Source organism: Emydura macquarii, unplaced genomic scaffold (assembly GCF_026122565.2).
Source record: "Emydura macquarii macquarii isolate MOO-44397 ecotype Brisbane River unplaced genomic scaffold, CSIRO-AGI_Emac_v2 contig_2428, whole genome shotgun sequence".
Lineage (NCBI taxonomy): Eukaryota > Metazoa > Chordata > Testudines > Chelidae > Emydura > Emydura macquarii.
The window spans coordinates 265,604-286,383 of NW_027132565.1; the positions used below are offsets into that span (position 1 = coordinate 265,604).

Below are 20,780 nucleotides of genomic sequence, written 5' to 3' on the forward strand. Positions count from 1 at the left end.
AAACAAGGTTTTGTTTCTGCCATGAACCCATTCCCTGTAGCTTAGGCCTGATCACTTGTCCAGCTTTTAACTCTTCATTCTCCTACACTCCCCCACTCTCTTCAAAGAAAGGCCCAGGCACCCATCCTTCCCGCACACTGGCTGGTGGGGCACTGGTCCAGGAGGCCCTGGTTCCCGATGGCCCAGTGCCTTGAGACACTGCTCATGCTACGGGTAGACGAGGGAGGCGGGTTACTGACTGGACAATTAGCCCTAAAATTACAGGTCTGGCTTTCGGGGAGAGGCTGGGAGGGTGCAAAGTTTTCAACATCCCATAAACATCATTAAAAAAACAACTACTATGATTAATATTCCTACAACACGAGTAATAAGACCGAGGAGCGAATGAGTCTGTTACGCCAGTTCGCAGGGCACAGGCTACATCAGTCCAAGCACAGTCAGCAGGCAGTTCAGTGGCTAGTTGGAACGCGCTGGTTCCTCCAAGGGCCGGGGCTTCCAAAACCTGCGTTCTGCGTTGCTCGGCCTGGAGTTGTTTTTACAGCTGTGTTAGGCGGTCCCAATTGATCCAGGAGGGTTCAGTTGCAGTCTCAGTCCAGTTCCCTGGAATTGTCCTGTTATGTTAAGCTGTTTTATGGCCGGGATGCCGATGTGATAGGTGGAGTTTCCTAGTTGCAGGGTAAAGCTTTCTGCTCCAAACCCCACCCATTCCACACACCTTCCATCCTTTAGCTCCTGACCATTGAGCACGGCTGATCCCTGCCAGCAGATTTTATTTCCCTGTTCCACCCAGTGCTGAGCGGATACCGGTTCTATACATTGTAATGATGGTTGTTTTTGTGACCATCCCTCCCGTGTGTTACCTTGTCCTGCCCAAATGACTCCCATTCATGCATAGTATACCTCTGGCCCAAAAAGAGAAAGTGTGTTGTTTGTTTCAACCCGCACCTGCCACGCCGGCTCTTGGGACCATTCCCATTTGCACCCACCCCCGACATTCGCTTGCAATAGGGTGGCAGAGGTCCAGTTCCCTCTAGCTACTTCTTTTCCCCGAGGGTTGTTCGCCAGGTGGCTCTGAAAGGCCAATAACTTTTTAATTGCTTTGCTGCGTTGGTACCCTCTGATCCAGAAGGCCGTACCCCATAGGTAGCCCAGAGGCTGGTGGAAGATGGAGGATGGTGGAAGTGTCTAGTGTGAATGTGGAGCCTAACAAGTGTCTTCCTCCTAATCTCCATGAAAGGCGGATCCCAGCTGGGAAGGGAAGGGAGAGGGAGGAACTTCAGCCAGGCAGAGGGAGCATCTGGAGGAGTTTCTCTCTCTGCCTCCCCCACCTGTGGTCCATCAGCCAGGGCTGCAGCAGGGAGAAGGTGCTGATCAGTGCTTAGATCTTGTGTGGATTCCCTGATGTCGAATGAGGTGTGATCTTCGTGCGAAACATTTCCCACAATCCAAGCACTTATGGGGTCTCTCCCCTGTGTGAGTTGCCTGATGTCTAACAAGGGATGATCTTCGTGCAAAACATTTCCCACACTCCAAGCACTTATGGGTTCTGTCTCCTGTGTGCATTGCCTGATGTCTAATAAGGCCTGATCTGAATGTGAAACTTCTCCTACAGTCCAAGCACTTATGGGGTCTCTCCCTTGTGTGGGTTGCCTGATGTATAATAAGGTCTGATCTTTGTTCAAAGCATTTCCCACAATCCAAGCAGTGATGGGCTCTCTCTCCTGTGTGTATTCTCTGATGAGTACTAAGGTGTGAACTTTGTATGAAACGTTTCCCACAGTCCAAACACTTATAGGGTCTCTCTCCTGTGTGGATTCTCTGATGACCAATGAGGTGTGAACTTCGTGCGAAACTTTTCCCACAGTCAAAACACTGATGGGGTCTCTTCCCCGTGTGGATTGCCTGATGTCTAACAAGGGCTGATCTATCTATAAAACGTTTCCCACAGTCCCAGCACTTATAGGGTCTCTCCCCTGTGTGTATTCTCTGATGATTAATAAGGGCTGATCTGTATGCGAAACTTTTCTCACAGTCGAAGCACTTATAGGGTCTCTCTCCTGTGTGCTTTGCTCGATGTATAATAAGAGCTGATCCATCTGTAAACCTTTTCCCACAGTCCAAGCACTTATGGCGTCTCTCTCCTGTGTGCGTTGCCCGATGTATAATAAGGGATGATCTTTGTGAAAAACATTTCCCACAATCCAAGCACTTATGGGGTCTCTCCCCTGTGTGGGTTACCAGATGTCTAACAAGGGCTGATCTATGTGTAAAACATTTCTCACAGTCCAAGCACTTATGGGGACTCTCTCCTGTGTGTATTCTCTGATGAATAATAAGGGCTGATCTGTATGCAAAACTTTTCTTACAGTTCAAGCATTTATGTAGTCTCCATTCTGTGTGGATTTTCTCATGTCTAATTAGTGCTGACTTCCAACTGAAACCTTTCCCACATTTGAGACAGTGATAGGGTTTGTCTTCCTTGGGATTTGTCTGCTGAGCTGTGATTTCCTTGAATCCTCCCCCACATTTAATAGATTCATCCACTTTCTTCCTTGGGTGGTTTCCCAGAAGTCTCTCTGAACTCTGCTGATTTCCCCGGTTTTCTCCCTCTTCCAAGCACTGGGAAAAATTCCCTTCAGCTCTTCTCAAAAAGTTCCCGTGCGGCTCCACTTCCCCAGGAACTTGCTGGTGTTGATTCTCTTCCTCCTTGTCACTCACTATCTCATCACCTGCTGGGAGAGACAATCCAGACACTCAGTCATTGTGTCGGGGAGAAAGAGGAAGAGTACAAATGGAAAACCCAACACCTTAAAGTTGTGAAGACCGAGCAATCAGATTCTGCCTCCATCACCCACCCAAACACTCACAGGGCAGTAAAGTTGGGAAGGAAACTCCTGCAGCTAACAGGATGAGTGGAAAACCACGCGTGATATCTACTGCCAAACAGCCATGACCTGGGGAAATGAGGTGGAACTCAGGGCGCTTGCTCACACCACATTTTTGGGATTCTCAACTTTTTCCTTCCATCTGCAGGTGGCTTCTGTGTCAGTGTCACTGAGTCCTCACCCGTGTGACTGCCTCTCGGGATCTCCCTTTCAGCACAAGCCTGGAGATCGGGCACCCACGGCTCCTCTCCTCGTTCAAGCCGGGCAATCAGGTCTGGTTTGGGAACGGGAAATCCTGCTCGGGGGAGAAATCAGAGAAGATCAGGGTGCACAGAGAGTTGGAGGCATATTCAGCACAAAGATGATTTCATGAACCTGTCCCCATGCTGTGCTGAGGGAAAATGAATAGAAGAGAATCGGAACATGATCACTGAGCCCCCTGGGAGAAGCAGATGATGAGGGAGGTGTGGGGAACTGTCATGTCCTCAATAGGAGTTCCCAGGATCTGTGCGCTCTGGGGGCCTTGCTGATGCACACCCAGTCCTGGAGCTAAAGCCCTGCCTGTTTCTAAATCTGCAGAGCCCAGAGCCCTCCCCATGGCTGGAGCGAGTCCCAAGAAGGGAGGTGAACAGGGATCCTGTGTGCGAGTGAGAAACGAGACAGAGAAGACAATACACGGCTTCTGCCCCCTTGAAGCTGGAGGGATGGGGACGAGTTAGCATGGCCACAAGGTTTTGACCCCTTGGTCCCATGGGAGGGGGTAGAGATATGCAAGTCCCTGTCACAGTGCAGCTCTGGATTATGGAAGCAATTCCCCTCCAATGTAACTGACCAGGGAAGACCCTGAGCAGATTTGGAAATGCAGACCCCACGGCTTCTAATAACTGATGGGACAAGAATCCCTTACCCAGCGAGGTCACATTCTTGTAATTCTCCTGCATAACATCCCTGTAGAGGGCTCTCTGAGCGGGGTCCAGCAGAGCCCCCTGCCCCTGGGTGAAATACACAGCCACCTCCTCGAAGGTCACCGGCATCTGAAACAACAAAAGTCTCCACTCACCATCTGCTACCCCAGCCAGAACTCCCCTAGTGATGGGGGAGAAAGGCCAAAAAGAGAGACGCTCTGGAAAGGCCGGAGTAGCGGAATCCCACCCCACCCTGCTCAGAGCAGTCAGGAGGCTTCAGGGGGTGGGGAGTGTTAGAAATAATCAAACAGGTTGTCCTGGGGGTGGATTGGGGAGACAGAACCTTTTATTGCCTGCTCGTTCCACCTCGACGCCGGCAGTGAGCAAAGATGGGGTTACTTTACAATCCTTTTACCCATAAGAGCATGTCAGTGTGTACACATTCCCAGCCACTTCTCGCAGACCGTTATTTGGTTACATTGACACCTATCAAATGAATATTAATAACTACAGGATGAATACAATTATACCCGCCCCTGTGTGTTGCTTACAGGATTATTGCACAGAGCCCAGGCACATTACCTTGAAACTTACTAACATTCTTTAAAACATATTGTGTGTAAGGGAGGGAAAGAGGACAACGCTCTGTTCCCACCAAAGACCTTGAACAGAAGGAGAACAGTTATTTGTTAGTCTCACTCCTTGTGCAAATGGCTAGGAAGGGAGGGAAAGGAGAGAGAGAACAGACTCTAGCGGCAATTCACACCAGTAACAGAAACAAGGTTTTTACCTGTGCCATGATTCCATTCCCTGTGGCTTAGGCCTGATCACTTGTCCAGCTTTTAACTCTTTACTCTTCTACAGGGAGAAAGTGAGAGCTCCTTGTCCCTCCAGCAGATGAAGGAGGGCTGGTCTTCTCCTTTACCACACACTTATTGGCTACAGTCTGATATTGGAAGCGGAGCTCAGAGCAGGGGACAGGGACAGGGTGGGACAGGAATCCCAACAGCTTCCCTTCCTGTCTTACAGCAGCCTCTGGCTAGTGGGTTCAGGCTGCAGCCCTGGGAGTCTGGAAAACGTTCACAGCCCCGTACAGGGGGATTGTTTCCTCTTTTAGATGGAGGAATTTTCATCCCCGGCCACGGGCCTGCTCAGAAAATCACCGGCTCCATCACACCCTGTCCCCTCCCTGCCACTCTCTCCCTCAGCTGCCCTCTGAAAATCCCTTACCTGAGCCGGCTCCACCTCAGCCATTTCCCTGGGAAGATGGGACGATCTGGAGTGAAACCTGGGTGCAACTCTTCAACCTGTCAGGGTGAGCAGGGAGATTGGAGAGGTTTCAGGAGGGGCTTGAGTCCATTTCACACCCCGATTCCCCCAGGCTCTGGACTCTGCCATGCTGGGAAGAAACTCACTTTATTACTACCCAGGCCAGGTCCCTCCCAGCAGAACTAAACCCAGCAGGACATTTTAACCCTCCCAGGGACAGAGTCTTTGATCCAAAGGCTACAAGAAGAGGAGAATCAAAGGAGTCACTTTGGGGACTCCCCCGACATTGTCCCCAAAGATCATGTGACCCCCTCCAGCACCCCAGCCCCCGCCAAGTAGTGCAGTGCTTCAGCAGACGGAGCTACCAGCTTTTCCTCTGCCAGCTGCTCACCTTCTTCCCAGGAAAGTCTGTCTGCCCCAGGGGATGCCGGGAATGGATCTGGGCAGGCATGGCAGCTGGGAACCTCTCTCCTCACTTACTGCTCCTGCTGCCCCTTTCGGTCCCCAGGCTCCTTTTTTATCATCTTCCCTCTCTCCCCTTCTCTATCCCTGGGAGAACGGGTTACTGCCCCATGGACGTGGGCGTTTGCTTTCCTTGGCCACTGCCAACAGAGGTTTGAGCCTGGCTGCGTCAGTTCTGGGCTTTGCAGACACACAGGGAGCCCCTCACTCTCTGGGCAAACTCACCAGCAGGTCCCTGAATGGGGCTCTTTGTGCAGACTCACTTTCCTGCCCGGCCCCAGCACTTTCCCCCAGGTCTCTCTCCATCACCCGGAGGGTCCAGCTCAGTAGCTGATGTCGGTAGAGCCTGGGGCTGCCCCAGGGGGCTAGTTCCAGCCACTGGAGACTGTCCCCACCACCTCAGCTGGGAAATGAGGAAGCTTTAAGGAAGGTCTCTCCCCAGCACTAACCTGCTGCAGGAGCCAGCAGCTGCTCAGCCTGGCTCCCTCCCACACCCAACAGGACAGAAGGATGCAGCAGATCTGACCCAGGCAGCGGCTCAGCTCTTGGACTCTCCTACTGTGAGTAGGTTCCCCAGTCCCCGGGGCAATCTGGACTGCCCAGGCCAGTCCTTTGTCCCTGGATGGCTGAGCTGGGTTTGTTCTACACACGCCTTGACCAGCTGTGAACTGCCCAGGAGAGTTTTGCCTGGACAAGTTTCAAGCCAGGAGGACACATCTCGGGGAAGGTGACATGGTGCAGCCTCACAGCCGTACACGGGACATTGCAGCCAGCCTGGCACTAGAACAATACTGAGCTGTCCATCCCCAGCCTGCAGAAGACAGCCCGCGTGCCACGCTGTGCACTAGAGCACACACAATGACACTAGGAGGGGCTGAGCATGGGGTGCAGGGCGTCTCCCCAGCTAAAATCTCTCGAAGACATCATTAAAGATCTACAACCTATCCTAGCAGATGATCCGTCTCTCGCTCAGGCAGTGGGTGACAGACCCATCCTGGCTTTCAGACAGCCCTCCAACCTGAAGCAAATACTCACCAGAAAACATACACCCTACAAAAAGTCCAACCCAGGAACCTACCCCTGCAACAAACCCCGTTGCCAGCTCTGCCCGCACATCGACTCTAGTGACACCATCACAGGTCCTAACCACATCAGCCACGCCATCAGGAGCTCATTCACCTGCACATCTACTAACGTGATATATGCCATCATGTGCCAGCAATGCCCCTCCGCCATGTACATTGGCCAAACCGGACTGTCACTGCGCACAAGGATAAATGGACACAAATCAGACATAAAAAATAACAACATCCATAAACCAGTGGGAGAGCACTTCAGTCTCCCAGGACACACTGTCGCTGACCTGAAAGTTGCTGTAGTTCTCCTAGAAAAACCCTCCAAAAGCAGACTTCAAAGAGAAGCTGCTGAGTTAGAAATGATCTGCAAACTCGACACATTCAAACTGGCTTTAAACAGGGATTTGGAATGGCTCGCTCATTACAAGAGGTAAATTGCTTTGCTCACCCATTCTCACCTCCTACTCAATGGTTGTCATTAGGCCTCAAGTACGTGGCTTTCATCCACCTCCCCCATTGTTCTCTATGCGCTTGTATATGTCTATGATGCCTCTATGTCACCTCTTTGCTGTATCATTTCTACCTACTGCACCTGAGGAAGTGAGCTGAGACTCACGAAAGCTTATGCCTGCTGAAATTACATTTGTTAGTCTTTAAAGTGCCACACAATTCTCCTTGTTTTTCCAGCAGGGGGAGAGGCACAGACACCCGCCTCCTCCGCCTTAGCCATAACCAGGCCCTCCGCTGGCAGCGGCTAATGTCTGAGCCCCCCTGGCCCGTCACTGCAGCCCCCAGGGACACTCAGGCAGGGCCCGATCTCATTTGCCCAGCCGCCCTCACCCCCTGCCCGAGCTGGCAGCGACTCTGGTCTGACACCGGCCTGGCTGAGCTCTGAATCCTGCCCAGAGATCAGGCCAGGACCCCGCTCAGCCCAAACATTCAGGAGACGACACCCAAAATCGGGAGTTTGTCTGTAAACAAGTGTAACAAATTGGAAGCAGGGTCTGTGTATGTGTGTGTGTGGGGGGGGGGGGTGCAGGTTTGTCTGGATATTTGCTGAGTAGTTTCCGAGCCCTGAATTCCCCTGCCCAGCCCCCAGCCTTATTTCACCACAAAGGGGGAAAATCCCCCCGGCTGCTGGGCTGGTGGCCCCCCCTCACCCTCTTCCTGCCTTATGGGGGGGGGGAGCCATTCTCTCGCTCACTGTCCCTTTGTCATTAGCCTCTCTCGGTCTCTTCCCCACCCAGCCTCCCTTAGCCCTCACCTGCCCCCCAGCCCCTCCCCCACATCCCCCCTTTGCTTCTCAGCACCCCCCACCCGGACTTCCCCTCGACTCCAGCCATGTTCACCCCAGAGCTCTCCATCCGCCCCCCATTGCCCCGCAGCGCAGCCCCTGCCCCCATCCCGGCCTGCCCCGCACCCCATCACCCCCCTGCCCCATCGCACCTCCCTGCCCCCCGCACTGCCCACACCCTGCAGCCGGGCTGGGAGCGGGAGGCGCCGCTCCCTGGGGCGGGGGGGGGGGGAAGGTCTCTCTTACCTTCCCTGCGAGCGGGGCCGGGAAGGGCCTGGCCAGGCTGGGGTCTCTGTCCTGGGTGGGGCGCAGCGGGGATGTCACCGCCCCAGTCACCGGACCCAGCAGCCGCCGCCGGGCTCGGATCTCGCCGGGAGCCGGACCCAGAGTCGCAGCAGCAGCGAACCAGCCCCGGGAGCCTGGAGCCGCCTGTGCTGCTGCCGCTACGAGCTCCGCCCGCGATCATTGCCACCGCCGCAGCCCAGCTGCTCCTGGGTCCTAGCGCCCGAGGGATTCCCGGCAGCCGCCCTGCCCCACACCTGCCTCCTGGGCCCACCCGTCCCCGAGACCTTGGCCGCCTCTCTCAGCATCAAAGGGCGCATCGTGCATCGAAGCCGCCGGGCCAAGGGGCAGCAGGAAGGAGACCCCAGCTGCGGGGAGGGGGAGAAGGGGCGTTTCTGTGCAGGAGTCCGGGCATTGCTGCAGACAGTCACAATGTGCTCGAGGACACGGGGGTGATGGGTCCTGCTCGGCCACAGGCTGCCCGGAGCAGCGGGGAGGGGACACGTTTCTGGGTGGTGACACCACCCCCGGGACACACTTTGCCCCTGGGCAGTTTTACCACCAAAGGACTTTGAAAGACAATTGTAGGAGAATAAAGAGTTAAAAGCTGGAGAAGTGGCCAGGCTAAGTTACAGGGGTGGAAGTAAACTGTTTAGGCCTTAAACTCTGGCCAAGGAAAGTGTGTCTTATGGGGAAGGGTGGAAGAAGGAGTGAGAATCTGCTGAGAAGTGTAACTGTCAGAAGCGCTTCATGTGTGAATTGCAGCCTCGTTTGCTGATGAGGAAATGGGGCAAGATGAACAAAGATATTGCAAGTGTCAGTTCCCCCTAAACTTGGAGAGTAGCAGGAAACCCACAAGGGCTGTGGTGAACTGCGTGGCTGACTGGTTATGCCTTTAAGGGAATGACACTGAAGAATATGTTGCCTCTGTACTAACAGGGATTAGGGGGTTGACTGGACTGAGGAGGAGACTCTGTGGGTTCATGTCCCCCTCTCCTTGCAATGTCTTGAATTAAACTTCGCCCTAGAAGCTCTGCAAGCTGACATTGGTGTGCACCGGCTTTTCTTCCACACAGGGAACGGGGTCAGGGCAAGGGCAAATCTTGTTTCCGTTCCTGCTGTGAATTTTAGTTAGAGTCTGTTCTCTCTCTTCTTCTCCTCCCTCCCTGGCCATCAGGGGTCTGGGGGGTCTGCCGTGAGTTTTGAACTCGTGGGGCTGGTGTAGGGCCCGCCAGAAAATTGGAACACGAATGCAAAATAGGCGGCCACAACTCGGCCTGAAGTGGCTCCTGGCAATAGCTCGGCCCAAAGTAGTATAAACAACAGCAGCTATGCCCAGTGTGACGTAGCTCTGAACACAAGAGAAAGAGGAAGTGAGCTAACCACAAACCTGGCTTCAAGCGGCTCAGAGGCAGTTAATGTAGGAAACACCTGTACTGTTTTTGCTTAACAGATTGGCTTTTTATATCTGGTAAGATTGCATGCATATACCATAAATGGAATCGAAATAGTGCATGACGGAGGCGGGGAAGGCGGGGGGGGGGGGTTTAGAGGAAAGTGATAGCTGATTGGGTGCAAAAGTGCACCAATCATACAAGGAAAAACAAGTGTCAATAGCCAATCCTTTAGTGGATCAATAGAGGACCAATAATTAGAGCAGAATGGGTTATAGCATGACAGGGAGAATATGCGGAAGCTGGAAGTCCCCGTAGACCTGTGGAGGATCCAGCAGGTGCTCCGGGCAAGTTGGTTCCTAGCGCAGCCTGCTTACGTGACAGGGAGAAATGGGCTTCCCCTCTCTGACTGTGGGAAGTGCCTGATTTGTATTGCTTGCAGCTTGAATAAACAGCTTTGCAGACACCGGCTTGTCCGCCTGCTTCCTGCTCCTCACTGAGATCTCAAACCACGAACTCTGCGTCTCAGCGGAGAACAATTGGCAGTACCGCTCTGTTTGTGACTATGTTTCCTGCTAACACCTTTGGAGGCAAGGGCCTGATTTTCCTCTCACAACAGCTTCACACTGGTGTAGTCAGTTCAAGGAGTTCCAGGGGGATTACTCCTGGTTTAGGGAGAGAATGAGCCTCTGAACCCAGTCAGATTATTCCTGATTTGTCCTTGGATCAAGGAAGTAGGCATAAGATTTCAGAAAGTTTGAACTAAAAGGAAACTTTGACAGAGCCTATGACAGGGCAGGGGTGAGTGAGGTTGGTTGGGTGACCTCACTATGCATTTCTATCCCAGACCATGTTAGCATTGCTTCTGCCTTCAACCTTCCCTCTGGAGTTGGCAGCCATTGAATGCAGAACACCGGACACTGGAAGTGGGAGAAAATAAATTCTACTTTATTATTTCAAATGATGAAGACAGACAGATTCCCTTCCCCAGCCCAGCCCTACACCCAACTCCCACATGCACCAGCAACAGAGCAACTCTAATAAATGGGTAGAAACGTGCAGAGAAGCCATGAGAGACGCTAGGACCCAGTCACTACAGCAAACACTCCGGGCAGGATATCCAAAGAGCTCAGGTTAGAGGGAGAGTGTGGGGTGAGTGGGTACAACAGAGTCTGTCTCTGCCCCACACAGGACACTGCGGTCGATGGGGCGGGGGGTGACCAGTTGGGCTGTCAGGCTCCTCATCTCCCTTCAGCCTCAGTGATGGGGGTCGGCCTGGCTTCAGGGCTGCCCAGGTCTGCTGACATTCCCGGCTCCCTTCTTGTCTGTGCCAACCTGGTCATCGCAGCAATCAGGAGATGCGGCCCCTCCCCCATCATTCTTGGGCTGTCAGATTTCAGGAGCAGCTTCACAGGACACTCCTAGGCCAGTTCTAGTCTCTCTCTGGCTCTGAGGCAGGGAACTCACAGTTTTCGGCCTCAGCTCTCTGCCTCTGAGAAGCAAACACGGCCATTTCCCAGCTCTGTGCTCCTCCCCCCGTCACCCTCTCCTCCTGACTGAGGCTTGGTCTACACTAGCAGCTGATGTCAGTGTAACTAGCTCACTCAGCTGCATGGAAAATCCACACCCCTAAGTAAGGCAGTTATACCAACCTAACTCCTGGCTTCCCCTGTTGACATAGCTACCACCGCTTGGGGAGGTGGAGTAGGCCAATGGCAGAAGAGAACCCGTCCCATCAGTCTGTGTCGTGTCTTCTTTGCAACTCTACGGTGGCGCCACTGCAGCGTTTTAAGTGTAGGTAAGCCCTAACTCCCATCACTGCAGGAATCCGGCAGCAACTGCAGTCCCCTGTCTCAGTCACTGCGTCTTGGAGTGTGAATCTAGCACTCACCCTTTGTTTTGTGCTGGGAGATACTGATCATTGTCATTCTTCAAATAAAACAAAACTCCCTTCACAAAGGGTAGCAAAAGGTTAAAATAGAATAAAACTGGACTATTCCGGCAAATGAGCATTTGTCTCAGGAAGTCCTCAATAAATCTGAGTGAGATCTTGTCAAACTAAATTAGTAGCAAACAACGTGACCCAACAATCTTCAGGAAGAGATAAAAAACCACAATAGAGGGTGGGCTACAAAAAACACTTTCACAATCGGAAAGCGATATCCCAGAGAATGTGGAGACTCAAAATCAGCAAAATAAATGTATCCATTTTCTTCTGACATTGCAAAACCTGCTTTAGTGTTCTTTGGTTGTTTTAATTATAAAGGTTTTAGCATCATCATCATAAAAGAAAGAAGAAACAAAAAAAAATTCCCATTGACAAGTGACCTGGACTAGAACAGGAAAAGCCTGGAAGGAATTTTACCAGTAGATGGAAATGGGTATTAGATGAAGAAAGGTCCAACTGCTTTTTGATGTTCATTTGGATTCCCTTCCACTCCTCCCCAGCTCTGTGACATTTGCTTCTCCAGCCCTCAGGAGTCTGATTAGGATCATGGAAATCAACACCGATTCCTAAGCATGGAGAGCCAAGGACATGGTGGTAACTGACACTTTGGGAAGTGGAGGGGAAGAAAGGAGGCTGGTTAAAACTCTCCATCGCTTGGAAAGGGAGGCTGTGTCGAGGGTGGAGTGTGACAGCAACGTGGGAAGGAGGGAATCCTTCGGACTCATCCCATTGCCTTCCAAAAACACAGAAGCTAAATCCACCATTTTACTATCTCTGCTCCAACTTGTTTAGCATCTATTTAATTCTGGTCCATAAGGAGAAAATCTACAGTCAATACATGCTTTTCAGCACGGCCTGGAGTAATGTGAGACTATCTGGGAATGAGACAATCTGGCCCCAAAGGGGGAACTCAGGGACTAGCACTCGGAGAAGGGGGGGACCACAACACTCAATATACTGAGGGTCAGTTTACCTAGGAAGAGTGTTGGGGGGGCAGAGGAAATGTGCTGGCTAATCCCAACCATTTTCCTAGCCCAGATGGTCGCTTGAAGGCTGATGCTGCGGAGGCAGAGGTGAGGATCTCTAGGCATCCCACAAAAGGCGCTGTGGAAATGTGTCCCTCTCACTGGCGCAGAGGGGGCAGGGAGAAGGGGCAGAGGGGGTGAGGGATAAGAGGCAGCATCTCTCTACCCCTGTGCTCCCCTCTCTTCTTAGCCCATGGTGCCCAAACACCCAATAATCCCAGCACTCAGCTCATCCATTGAATCTCCGTTTTCCTCCCCCAAACACATCCCTCCTGGTCCCTCAATATTTCACCCACCAGAACCCAGCGCCCTGGGGGATTAGGAAGATATAGAACTGCCAGCCCCTAGGGAAGCTCAATCTGCATGAAATCGCTTTGGCTCGGGGGAGGGGGAGCCCAGCCCAGGGGCTGGTGGGAGATGGAGAATGGGGGAAGTGTCTAGAGTGAATGTGGAGCCTGACCCAAGTGTCTTTCTCCTAATCTCCATGAAGGGGGATCCCATCTGGGAAGGGAAGGGAGAGGGAGGAACTTCAGCCAGGCAGAGGGAGCATCTGGAGGAGTTTCTCTCTCTCCCTTCCCCCTCCAGGGCTGCAGCAGGGAGGAGGGATTGATCAGTGCTTCTCCTCCCCTGTCTGGGGTTTGCTTAGAGGAGGCAGAGGGTCACTGACCAGCTGATGCTCAGTTGATGCTGTATCCTCATCCCAGGGATGAGCAGCTGGATCCTTGAGAATCAAATGCCCCTGATGGGTGTGGGAACTAGGAAATGGATTTTCTACCATGTCCATCCCTAGTCAGGGCACTGAAAGAACTTCCCTGCTGTGTGGAGGAATCTCTCATCTCTGATATGCTATTAGCTCCACCTGGAGCATTTTCCACGCTGAGGACATCTCAGAGGTTTCTTCCCTGTGCAGATTTGCTGATGCCTGATACTACGGGATCATCAAATGAAGCTTCCCCCACATTCAAGGTCTTTTGGTTCTGTGCATCACTGATGGGTGGTGGGCTTGGCCTGAACCTTTTCCTGCAGTCAAACTATTCTTAGGGTCTCCCACACCGTTGTGGATTCCCTGATGTTTAATGAGGTGTGATCTTCGTATGAAACTTTTCCCGCAGTCCAAACACTTATGCGGTCTCTCTCCTGTGTGGATTGCCTGATGTCTAAGAAGGGCTGATCTCTGTGTAAAACATTTCTGACAGTCCAAGCATTGATGGGGTCTCTCTCCTGTGTGGATTGCCTGATGGGTAATAAGGCATGATCTTCGTAAAAAACTTTTCCCACAGTCCAAGCACTGATGGGGTCTCTCTCCTGTGTGCACTGCCTGATGTCTAATAAGGGCTGATCTGTTTGTGAAACTTTTCCCACAGTCCGAGCACTCATGGGGTCTCTCTCCCGTGTGGATTCTCTGATGTGTTATAAGATCCGACTTCCATCTGAAACATTTCCCACAGTTGTGGCATTTCTGAGGTTTATCTCCAGTATGAATTCTGTGATGTGCAATAAGGTGAGAGCTCCCAGTGAAGCTTTTCCCACACTCAAGGCATTTATAGGGTCTTTCTCCTGTGTGGGTCCTCCGATGTTGAGTGAGTTGTGAGCTGCCACTAAAGCTTTTCCCACAGTCGGAGCACTTATGGGGTCTCTCACCTGTGTGGATTCTCTCATGTGTTACGAGATCTGACTTCCAACTGAAACAATTCCCACACTTGAGACATTCATAGGGTCTCTCTCCTGTGTGGATTCTCTGATGCCTAGTAAGAGCTGCTCTCTGTATGAAACTTTTCCCACAGTCAGCGCACTTATGGGGTCGCTCTCCTGTGTGGATTCTCTGATGCACTATAAGAGTTGACTTCCAACTGAAACTTTTCCCACACTCCAAGCATTTATAGGGTCTCGTTCCTATGTGGATTGCCTGATGCGCAACAAGTGCTGATCTTTGTGTGAAACTTTTCCCACAGTCGGCGCACGTATGGGGTCTCTCGCCTGTGTGCATTCTCCGATGTATTTTAAGGGCTGACTTCCACCTGAAACTGTTCCCGCAATCAAAGCATTTATAGGGTCTTTCCCTCATGTGGATTTTCTGATGGTTAGTAAGGTTTGAGCTGTTACTGAAGCTTTTCCCACACGCCAAACACTTATATGGTCTCTCTCCTGTGTGGACTGTCTGATGTCTAATAAGGTGTGATTGCTGTATGAAACATTTCCCACAGGCCAAACACTTATGTGGTCTCTCTCCTGTATGGGTTGCCTGATGGGCAACAAGACCTGATCGCCATGTGAAACTTTTTTCACAGTACAAACACTTATGGGGTCTCTTTCCTGTGTGGATTGCCTGATGTGCAACAAGACCTGATCTCCGTGTGAAACTTTTCTCACAGTCCAAGCACGTATGGTGTGTTCCTTCTGTGTGGACTGTCTGATGTCTAAGAAGGTATGATCTTTGTGTGAAACTTTTCTCACAGTTCAAGCACTTATGGGGTCTCTCTCCCGTGTGGGTTTTAAGATGTAAGACAAGGCCTGATTGCCATATGAAACTTTTTCCACAGTACAAGCACTTATGGGGTCTCTCTCCTGTGTGGATTGCCCGATGTGTAACAAGGGCTGATCTCTGTGTGTAACTTTTACCACAGTCCAAGCACTTATGGGGTCTCTCTCCTGTGTGGAGAGCCAGATGTTTAATAAGGCATGATCTTTGTGTGAAACTTTTCTCACAGTGAAAGCACTTATGGGGTCTCTCTCCTGTGTGGATTCTCTGATGTAAAACAAGCACTGATCTGCTCCTGAAACTTTTTCCACAATCCAAGCATTTATGGGGTTTCTCTCCTGTGTGGGTTCTCTGATGTGTAACAAGGGCTGATCTCCGTGTGTAACTTTTCCCACAGTCCAAGCACCTATGGGGTTTCTCTCCTGTGTGATTTGCCTGATGTGTAACAAGAGCTGATCTGTTTCTAAAACTTTTCTCACAGTTCAAGCACTTATGGGGTCTCCCTTCTGCATGGACTGTCTGATGTCTAATAAGGTGTGATCTTCGTGTGAAACTTTTCCCACAGTCCAAGCACTTATGCAGTCTCTCATTTGTGTGGACTGCCTGATGTCTAATAAGGTATGATCTTTGTGTGAAACTTTTCTCACAGTCCAAGCACTTATGGGGTCTCTCTCCTGTGTGGGTTCTCTGATGTAAAACAAGGGTTGATCTGTTTCTGAAACTTTTCCCACAATCCAAGCACTTATGGGGTGTCTCCTCTTTGTGGATTGTCTGATGTCTAATAAGAGTTGATCTCTGTGTGTAACGTTTTCCACAGTGCAAGCATTTATAGGGTCTCTCTCCTGTGTGGAATCTCTCATGTCTAATTAGTGCTGACTTCCAATTAAAACCTTTCCCACACTCGAGGCACTGGTGGGGTTTCTCACCTATGTGGTTTCTCCCCTGATTATTAAGGTCTGACCTGTTATTGAAGCCTTTCCCACAGTCCATGCATTGAAGGGGTTTCTCTCCCGTATGGATTCTCTGAGCTGTAACTAGGTCTGATCTCACAATGGATCCTTTCCCACATTTGAGACAGTGATAGGGTTTCTCTTCCTTGGCACTGGTCTGCTGGGCTGTGGTTTCCTTTGGATCCTTGAATCCTCCCCCACATTTAATAGATTCATCCACTTCCTTCCTTCGGTGGTTTCCCAGAAGACTCTCTGAACTCTGCTGATTTCCCCGGTTTTCTCCCTCTTCCAAGCACTGGGAAAAATTCCCTTCAGCTCTTCTCAGAAAGTTCCCCTGTGGCTCCACTTCCCCAGGAACTTCCTTGCGTTGATTCTCCTCCTTGTCACTCACTATCTCATCACCTGCTGGGAGAGACAATCCAGACACTCAGTCATTGTGTGGGGGAGAAAGAGGAACAGCACAAATAGAAAACCCAACACCTTAAAGTTGTGAAGACCGAGCAATCAGATTCTGCCTCCACCACCCACCCAAACACTCACAGGGCAGTAAAGTTGGGAAGGAAACTCCTGCAGCTAACAGGATGAGTGGAAAACCACGTGTGATATCTACTGCCAAACAGCCATGACCTGGGGAAATGAGGTGGAACTCAGGGCGCTTGCTCACACCACATTTTTGGGATTCTCAGCTTTTTCCTTCCATCTGCAGGTGGCTTCTGTGTCAGTTTCACTGAGTCCTCACCCGTGTGGCTGCCTCTCGGGATCTCCCTTTCAGCACAGGCCTGGAGATCGGGCACCCACGGCTCCTCTCCTCGTTCAAGCTGGGCAATCAGCTCTGGTTTGGAAACGGGAAATCCTACTCCGGGGAGAAATCAGAGAAGATCAGGGTGCACAGAGAGCTGGAGGCATATTCAGCACAAAGATGATTTCATGAACCTGTCCCCATGCTGTGCTGAGGGAACTTGGAATCCAAGAGAATCGGAACATGGTCACTGAGCCCCCTGGGAGAAGCAGATGATGAGGGAGGTGTGGGGAACTGTCATGTCCTCAATAGGAGTTCCCAGGATCTGTGCGCTCTGGGGGCCTTGCTGACGCACACACAGCTCTGGAGCTAAACCCCTGCCTGTTTCTAAACCTGCAGAGCCCAGAGCCCTCCCCATGGCTGGAGCGAGTCCCAAGAAGGGAGGTGAACAGAGATTCTGTGTGTGAGTGAGAAACGAGACAGAGAAGACAATACACGGCTTCTGCCCCCTTGAAAGCTGGAGGGATGGGGACGAGTTAGCATGTCCACAAGATTTTGACCCCTGGTCCCATGGGAGGGGGTAGAGAGATGCAAGTCCGTCTCACAGTGCAGCTCTGGATTATGCAACCGATTCCCCTCCAATCTAACTGACCAGGGAAGAACCTGACCAGATTTAGAAATGCAGATCCCACGGCTTATAAGAACCGAGGGCACAGGAATCCCTTACCCAGCGAGGTCACATTCCCATAATTCTCTTGCATGACGTTCCTATAGAGGGCTCGCTGCTCGAGGTCCAGCAGAGCCCCCTGCCCCTGGGTGAAATACACAGCCACTTCCTCGAAAGTCACCGGCATCTGAAAAAAAAAAAATCTCCACTTACCATCTGAAGCCCCCGCCACAATCCCCCTAATCCCAGGGGGAAAAGGCCAAAGAGAGAGAGGCTCTGGAAATGCCGGACTAGCAGAATCCCACCCCACCCTGCTCAGAGCAGCCAGGAGGCTTCAGGGGGTGGGGAGAAAGTGAGAGCTCCTTGTCCCTCCAGCAGATGAAGGAGGGTTGGATTTTCTTTTTTACCACACACTTCTTGGCCACAGGCTGATATGGGAAGCTGAGCTCAGAGCAGGGGACTGGGACAGGGTGGGACAGGAATCCCAACAGCTGTCCTTCCTGTTTTACAGCAGCCTCTGGCTAGTGGGTTCAGGCTGCAGCCCTGGGAGTCTGGAAAACGTTCCCAGCCCCGTGCAGGGGGGTTGTTTCCTCTTTTAGATGGAGGAATTTTCACCCCCAGCCACGGGCCTGCTCAGAAAATCAGCAGCTCCATCACACCCTGTCCCCTGCCTGCCACTCGCTCCCACTCAGCTGCCCTCGGAAAATTCCTTACCTGAGCCGGCTCCACCTCAGCCATTTCCCCGGGAAGATGGGATGATCTGGAGTGAAACCTGGGTGCGACTCTTCAGCCTGTCAGGGTGAGCAGGGAGATTGGAGAGGTGTCAGAAGGGGCTTGAGTCCATTTCACACCCCGATTCCCCCAGGCTCTGGACTCTGCCATGCTGGGAAGAAACTCACTTCATTGCTACCCAGGCCAGGTCCCTCCCAGCAGAACTAAACCCAGCGGGACTTTTAAACCCTCCCAGGGACAGAGTCTCTGATCCAAAGGCTAGAAAAAGAGCAGAATCAAAGGAGTCACTTTGGGGGACTCCCCCGACATTGTCCCCAAAGACCATGTGACCCCCTCCAGTGCCCCAGCCCCCGCCAAGTAGTGCAGTGCTTCAGCAGACTGAGCTACCAGCTTTTCCTCTGCCAGTTGCTCCCCTTCTTCCCAGGAAAGTCTGTCTGCCCCAGGGGATGCCGGGAATGGATCTGGGCAGGCATGGCAGCTGGGAACCTCTCTCCTCACTTACTGCTCCTGCTGCCCCTTTCGGTCCCCAGGCTCCTTTTTTATCATCGTCCCTCTCTCCCCTTCTCTGTCCCTGGGAGAACTGGTTACTGCCCCATGGATGTGGGTGTTTGCTTTCCTTGGCCACTGCCAACAGAGGTTTGAGCCTGGCTGTGTCACTGAGGGCGGCAGTTCTGGGCTTTGCAGACACACAAGGAGCCCCTCACTCTCCGGGCAAACTCACCAGCAGGTCCCTGAATGGGGCTCTTTGTGCAGACTCACTTTCCTGCCCGGCCCCAGCACTTTCCCCCAGGTCTCTCTCCATCACCCGGAGGGTCCAGCTCAGTAGCTGATGTCGGCAGAACCCGGGGCTGCCCCAGGGGGCTAGTTCCAGCCACTGGAGACTGTCCCCACCACCTCAGCTGGGAAATGAGGGAGCTTTAAGGAAGGTCTCTCCCCAGCACTAACCTGCTGCAGGAGCCAGCAGCTGCTCAACCTGGGCTCCCTCCCACACCCAACAGGACAGAAGGATGCAGCAGATCTGACCCAGGCAGCGGCTCAGCTCTAGGACCCTTTGTTCTTGGATGGCTGAGCTGGGTTTGTTCTACACACGCCTTGACCAGCTGTGAACTGCCCAGGAGAGTTTTGCCTGGACAAGTTTCAAGCCAGGAGGACACATCTCGGGGAAGGTGACATGGTGCAGCCTCACAGCCGTACACGGGACATTGCAGCCAGCCTGGCACTAGAACAATAACCAGGCCCTCCGCTGGCAGCAGCTAATGTCTGAGCCCCCCTGGCCCGTCGCTGCAGCCCCCAGGGACACTCAGGCAGGGCCCCATCTCATTTGCCCAGCCGCCCTCACCCCCTGCCCGAGCTGGCAGCGACTCTGGTCTGACACCGGCCTGGCTGAGCTCTGAATCCTGCCCAGAGATCAGGCCAGGACCCCGCTCAGCCCAAACATTCAGGAGACAACACCCAAAATTGGGAGTTTGTCTGTAAACAAGTGTAACAAATTGGAAGCAGGGTGTGTGTGTGTGTGTGTGTGTGTGTGTGTGTGTGTGTGTGTGGGGGGGGTGCAGGTTGTGTCTGGATATTTGCTGAGTAGTTTCCAAGCCCTGAATTCCCCTGCCCAGCCCCCAGCCTTATTTAACCACAAAGGGGGAAAATCCCCCCGGCTGCTGGGCTGGAGGCCCCCCCTCACCTCTTCCTGCCTTATGGGGGGGGGAGCCATTCTCTCGCTCACTGTCCCTTTGTCATTAGCCTCTCTCGGTCTCTTCCCCACCCAGCCTCCGTTAGCCCTCACCTGCCCCCCAGCCCCTCCCCCACATCCCCCCTTTGCTTCTCAGCACCCCCCACCCGGACTTCCCCTCGACTCCAGCCATGTTCACCCCAGAGCTCTCCACCCGCCCCCCACTGCCCCGCAGCGCAGCCCCTGCCCCCATCCCCGCCTGCCCCGCCCCCCCTCACCCCCCCAGCCCCATCGCACCTCCCTGCCCCCCGCAATGCCCACACTCTGCAGCCGGGCTGGCAGCGGGAGGCGCCGCTCCCTGGGGCGGGGGGGGGGGAAGGTCTCTCTCACCTTCCCTGCGAGCGGATCTTGCAAGCGGAGCCGGGGAGTCCCGGGGACCCGGAGGCGCTGCGGCCCGGCTGAGCCGGAGCGATTGGCTCGTTCGCTTCCTGCCGGACCGTGACCCCAGCCATCGCTGCCCCAGATCCCGCTGGGTCCTAGCGATAAACCCGCCGAGCGGCGCCTCCCTGTCTCCGCAGAGCACCGCACCCTGGGCGCAGACAGCTTCTCTCAGCAGAGGCCGGGCCCCACATGTCGGCGGGGGGGGGGGACACACTTCTAGTCACCTCCTGCTGCTGCCGGGACCGAGGGACCCCCGCGATCTCTGTCCGGAGGAGATCACCCTCGGAGAATCCAGTTCAAAGGTTCGTTGGACTCTGACACAGACCGACCCAGGGCTGTGAATGGTTCGGTGTCTCCAGCCAGGGAAAGTAACAAACTGCTGCAGGCTCTCGTGGAAGAAAGATCAGGAGCTTCACTTTTAGGGTTAGATCCAGTGGAGCTTTACGTGTGTGTGTGTGTGTGACACAAACACACACACACACACACACGAGTCCAGGCAGCAGGTCTCTGTGCTGGTCCCTGGCACGTCCCCTGGCTACCAGATACAAAGGACGTCTATAAATTTG

The 20,780-nt window shown here is 52.9% G+C and overlaps 1 pseudogene; it reads right to left on the reverse strand.

Annotated features, from left to right (window-relative positions):
- Positions 1 to 1,221: 1,221 nt before the first annotated feature.
- Positions 1,222 to 19,035, reverse strand: LOC137162544 (zinc finger protein 850-like; annotated as a pseudogene).
- Positions 19,036 to 20,780: the final 1,745 nt, after the last annotated feature.